This window comes from Pieris brassicae, chromosome 10 (genome assembly GCF_905147105.1).
Source record: "Pieris brassicae chromosome 10, ilPieBrab1.1, whole genome shotgun sequence".
Taxonomy (NCBI): Eukaryota; Metazoa; Arthropoda; class Insecta; order Lepidoptera; family Pieridae; genus Pieris; species Pieris brassicae.
The window spans coordinates 8,098,554-8,104,553 of NC_059674.1; positions in this window are offsets into that span (position 1 = coordinate 8,098,554).

Below are 6,000 nucleotides of genomic sequence, written 5' to 3' on the forward strand. Positions count from 1 at the left end.
ACGCAACATACAGTCGTCCGTGTGAATAGCAATCCGCATCTAAATCTAAACCACACAATTCTAAAGATTGACCAGTCCATCAGTTGTATTTATTGTGATCTTGATACTTTTGTACGGGGAGTGCCACGGACAAAATTTGACTTTCTAGGCATTATTTCGGTTTTCACTGAAACAGAAGAAAGGAATGAATCATAACTTCTTATGGCTCTCACAGCTCTTATATTCTCCTATCTCCTGTGATTATCATAGCTGCAGCTCGACAACAATGAGACATAGGATAGACAGCATTAAAAATTAATAATATGTTTACTGTCCATCTTTCATATAAAATATATCATCTACTTACGATTTTGGTCGATCACGATGCGATCACACAAAAGTTCCTTGATTTAATGTGAATGTGAAATGTAAGTGAATATTTAATTCAGATTGAATAATAATCAGAATCAGATGCATTTTTTTTGTAAACAAAAAATCTAATTCAGAACGAATATTCTTTCTCAGCGAGTGGTTTCCTCGTTTCCGGTAGATGGCACGGTCACTGGTACACAGCTAATCGTTAAAAAAACAGTTTTTTCGCGGTCTGAGATATGGGACTGATGCTGACTCATAGATAAAAACAATACTCGATCGGTGCAGACTTTTTAAGTTTTTGGAGCGTACACAAACCACCATAACATTTATATATATAGATAGATAGATAAATGTTGTAATATTGTAAAAAAAACATTTTTTATGTCTTACGTGAAGATTGTTGTATATTTATTTAAGTATCTAATAATATTCTTATATTAATAAAATTAATTACGACGCGGCAGACGATATCTTGCTTTTCAACCGCTCATATTTCATTCAATAATTGAACAGTCTTCATGATTTGTACATTTTTTATTTCGCTATATATCATTGTATCTAGTGGTGTAATTTTTTTGAAAATGCATTTGCTAGTTTTAGAGAAATTGATGTAGATACAGATATAGACGCGGCAGACAATTTCTTGCTTTTCAACCGTTCATATTTCATTCAATAATTGAACAGTCTTCATGATTTGTATATTTTTAATTTTGACATTTATCATTGTATCTAGTGGTGTAAATTTTTGAAAATGCATTTGCTAGTTTTAGAGAAATTGATGTAGATACAGATATAGACGCGGCAGACAATTTCTTGCTTTTCAACCGCTCATATTTCATTCAATAAATGAACAGTCTTCATGATTTGTATATTTTTAATTTCGCCATTTATCATTGTATCTAGTGGTGTAAATTTTTGAAAATGCATTAGCTAGTTTTAGAGAAATTGATGTAGATACAGATATAGACGCGGCAGACGATTTCTTGCTTTTCAACCGCTCATATTTCATTCAATAATTGAACAGTGGTGTATTCTTGTTGTCTTCCGAAATGAAACTACCAGAACCGATACAAGTATATAACAGCCGGAAACGGTTTCCTTACATGTAATAATTGTAGCGTTTGGAATATCACGTCATATTTTAAGACCATACGCTCGTAGTAATATGACTCACAAGAGAAAAATATTCAACTACCGTCTTAGTAGGGCAAGACGCTACATAGAATCTACTTTTGGTAGTGTCTAATAAATTTGAGGTATTTTACAGGCCTATGAAGACTTCATTGATTAAAAGCATCAAAACAGTAAAAGCATGTTGTGTGTTACATAACTTTATAGGAGTACGTGATGGATATAATGTTATTAATACTGTCAATTGTAGGTTTAGAAAATGTTCTTGTGGCGGCGTCCATGCGTCGGGTTGTCTCTCTCTCCCTGAAATATGGCGATGGGGCCGATGGCTGGCAATGCGTGATACTCGTGAAACGGTGCTACTTGTGGTGACTGGTCGAACTTGAATTCGTGTATGCGGTGATGTTATTTCGAATATGTATTTCCGTGTTGTTCCCACGAGAATACAGTGCGTGCTCCTGCTTCCTGTTGATAGAGGATCTTTGACAATCTGAGAGAAATCTTTGTTTTTAATTGGTCATTATTATTTATTACTTAAGATTTCATGTGGTGTAATGGTTGCAGCTCTTTACAAACGTTGTGTAATAAAAATAGAGTGGCGAAGAGTTTATTGCCAGTTCTTCTCTTCCATTCTACGCTCTTGATTTGAGAACTGGCAGTAAATGTAAAATTAGAAGCATTTAATGAATAATTGTTTTTATTGACGTTAATAAGTGTACATTGTGTTACCTAGGTATATGAGTAAATAAGTTTTGACTTTGACTTGGTGGCTCTTTCCGGGTTTTATCTCAGGAATTTCTGGACTGAATCCAAGAGACTTCAAAAGATCGCTATTCAACATACTATACCTATTAAGACCTGTTTTTGGAGACTGAGATTCGGTAAAAGAGTTACAACAATACTGTCTGGTATGCGACTGGGACACGTATGCACCCAGCTCATCTTGCTAAGCTTTATATTATTGAGCTCTACGTGCAAATGCGGATATGTTGAAGCTGATTTGAACCACATCATGTTTGTTTGTTCTCGGCGGGACCAGTCGGCTCTTCTCGAAGGTCTCATTTTCCCTCAAATTCCTTTCCCTTTTACCATATCCTGTTTACTTGCAACAATGGACCCACATGTATATAAAAAGTTTTATCAGCTTTTATCCTAAGTAAAAATTAATGATATAAAAATTTAGACAATGTGAGAACGTGTATATAGATAAATATCTTTTCCTCCACTGCTTTTTTATCTATCACTATAAGAATTTATCTTTTATTTTATAGATTAATTTACATTCCTAATAAAAAACAAAGTATGGTAATTTGTCCCGATTTGTAAAGCAAATGACGATACTACAATTTGTCAAACGCCAAAGGTAGTACCAGTATAAAAAGAAAATTTTCCGATATTAAAAGGATTAAAAATAAATATCGAAATCGAGGTAATAATAAGAATGTTGCTGCAATACTGCATGGACAAGAGGGGCTACGACAGTTGGACGGAGGATGTAGCAGATTTGATCCTTACAAGTATGATCAAGTTAAGGGACTAAAAAAAGCTTTATGTCAATGTTACCCAATATAAAGACTACTTAACTTTAAGTTTCATTTTATAATTAGTTTACTCCTTAAGAAACGATTTGAGTTATAAGGCCCGGTACGGAAATTTTATGAGGAGTAAAATCAAGTGTAACACGAAAAGTTGAGGCGTTACGTAGAAAGAGACAAACATATTGTTACGAGCTAGGGGATCGGATAGAAAATGCCGTAGATTTCTTCAAGGGTTTATTTTTTGGTAAATCAATGAGGAATTTATGGGCACAAATTAACCGCAGAGATGCACTAATTACACACACAATACAATCACTAATTACTTCACTTATGCACACTTCACACAGTACTTTATCACTTATATTCACTTTATCGCTTCGGTGTTTCGCTCTTGTTATCGCATTCAAAACTAAGTGACTAGTCGCGTTTCGGCTCGCTTATATATCCCTGGGAATAATTCTAAACAATATTCGAGAACTTTCTAGGCGGGCTTGCTACTGAGTAGCGATTGCACAATTCTAGAACGTTCGCACTCTTTGTCTCTTTCGCACGTTGCTCCGTCCTTGTCGTACGGCGTTCTAGAGTGCTCGTCTAGTTTCGAGAAAGTTCTGATCTTCTCTCTCTCTCTCTCTCGTATCATTTCGTCCTTGTCTCACACCTAGAAAGTTCTGTCTAGAATATTCCTTCTTCAAAGGGGTATAACTAGGCCTGAAAACGCCTGAAAACGGGTCTCCTGAAAACTGCACCACTCGACTACACATGTTCTGAAACTGACTGAAAAAATGTTTCAGCTTCCTGAAAACTAGGGTAACATTATGGAAATTACAATTAACTAATATGTGATTGAGCCTCTCCTGAAACGGTCAGAAATCATATTTCAGCCTGCTGAAAAGTTCTCTAACTAGTGGAAAAATCTAGAAACATTGTAGTCGACCCGTCTTCGTAACACTACCCCCTCCTTAGACATGCTCGTCCCGAGCATCCTTACTCCCTTTATAGGTGGCCATTATCTTTTCCCATCGAGTCTGCGGATCCTTAACAGCTGCACAAGCTCTACATTTCTTGATCCAGTCTTCTACATCTTCACGATAAGGTATCCAATAAAACATTTCCTTAACCTTCATAAGAGTCCGTTTTACTCCTAAATGTCCACTAGACAAGTCACTATGACACATTTCTAATATATCGCGAACCTTGAATCTTGGCACAACAAACTGCAAATGATCGCCTTGAGCATTTTTCAATTTGCGACCTAACACTCCATTATGTAGAACTAAACTATCCCATTGAGCCCAGTAACTCTTAGTAGTGTTACTTGTAGATGCAACTTTACTCCATTGCGGCTTGACAGCTGAAGATTTCATCCAGTCCAGAATGGGTTTAATGTCAGAATCTTGATGTTGCTCTTCCTGAATTAATTTACCACACCAATCTGGACTAATGGTATCCGTTCTTAGTATCCTCACTGGTTCATTATCCCTTCCATCCTCTTCGTTAACTTTATCGCACGGTCCTTGAGACACATCATCTGAACCCCTTAGCTCTCTTTCATGAGTAGATAACATGTCAGAAAATTTCTTTAATTGTCCCTCTGCCTTTGATAGAAGTATTGACAGGGCTTCCTTATAGTTATCCAGAACTGTTCTAACTGCGTTCCACTCTTGTTGATTACTAGCCTGTCCGTCCACATTGATTACTCTACAGGCGTCATAACCACTTTTTGAAGAGTTGCCTTTAAAACAAACTTCCTGCTCTCCACACTTGAACATTCCTTTTTCCAGATCTATCTTACACTTATAATACTTCATGAAGTCTAATCCGATTATGCAGTCATCTACTATGTCGGCAAGAACAACCTTGTGTCTGTATAAACTTCCACCAATCTTGAAGGTTGCAATACCTTCTCCCCGATCGGTTATGCGCTGACCTGTTGCCGTCACAAGCTGTACAATTCCTCTAGAAGGGCTTTTATAAAATGTCTTCAAAAGCTGATATCTGATCACTGTTCGTGAAGCTCCAGTATCGAGTGTTAGGTTACACTTAGTTCCATTGACTTCTCCGTCGATGACTAAGGTATTCCCACGTCTAACCTTCACATCACCTCGGAAGTCTTTCTTAGGGCACGAAAACCTCATATGCCCTACTTCCCCACAGGTGTAACAGGTTGACCCACGTTGACCATTAGCTTTTTCCGTGATAGCCCTAATGCGGTAAGGTCGATGATCCTTGCAAAATGCTTCCACTTCCAATGCATGAGCAAGAGCATCCTTAAGGTCCTTATGGTGACCGAGGTTCACAGCCATTCGAATTTCACGGTCTCGAATACCATCGACAAAAGCTTGAACCAACATCTTGTCTGCAACATCTGGTGAGGATGCGTAGGCCTTCCTTACCAGCTTCTCTATTTCTAGTCCCCATTTTTGCAAACTTTCATTTGTCTGCTGTATTCTATCCTTTAATTGAGCCCTGTAAACGTGCTCTAAATGTGCGTCTCCATACCGTGATTCCAGGGCATCTAGCAGTTGCTTCAACGTCACCTTACCTTTCTTGGTATCTAATATGGAGAGGGCTTCGTCTCGCAGTCCCAGAATAAGGGCGGTAACTGCTTGATCGTCAGTCCACCCGTTTGACTGTGCTACAGTCTCAAATTGAAGCTTGTACGCGCCTCAAGAAGATGTACCATCAAAGGGAGGCACTTTCACATTTCCAGGTGGTGCTACAGTCGTGACAACACCAGTGGTCTTCAGGCATTGGATTTCATTTTCTATTCCAAGGATACGTTTATCCTGCTTGGATAGCTTACAATCCATATCAGATTCCAAATTCTCGATCTTTTTATCTACCTGTATTTTCAGGTTACAAAGTTTTTCTCCGATACGGCGAGCCTGTTCCTCCATCATCTGATGAGCCTGCTCCTCTTGACGTCGTGCCTGCTCCTCCATCATGCGACGTGTCTGAGCCTGTTCTTCCATCATTT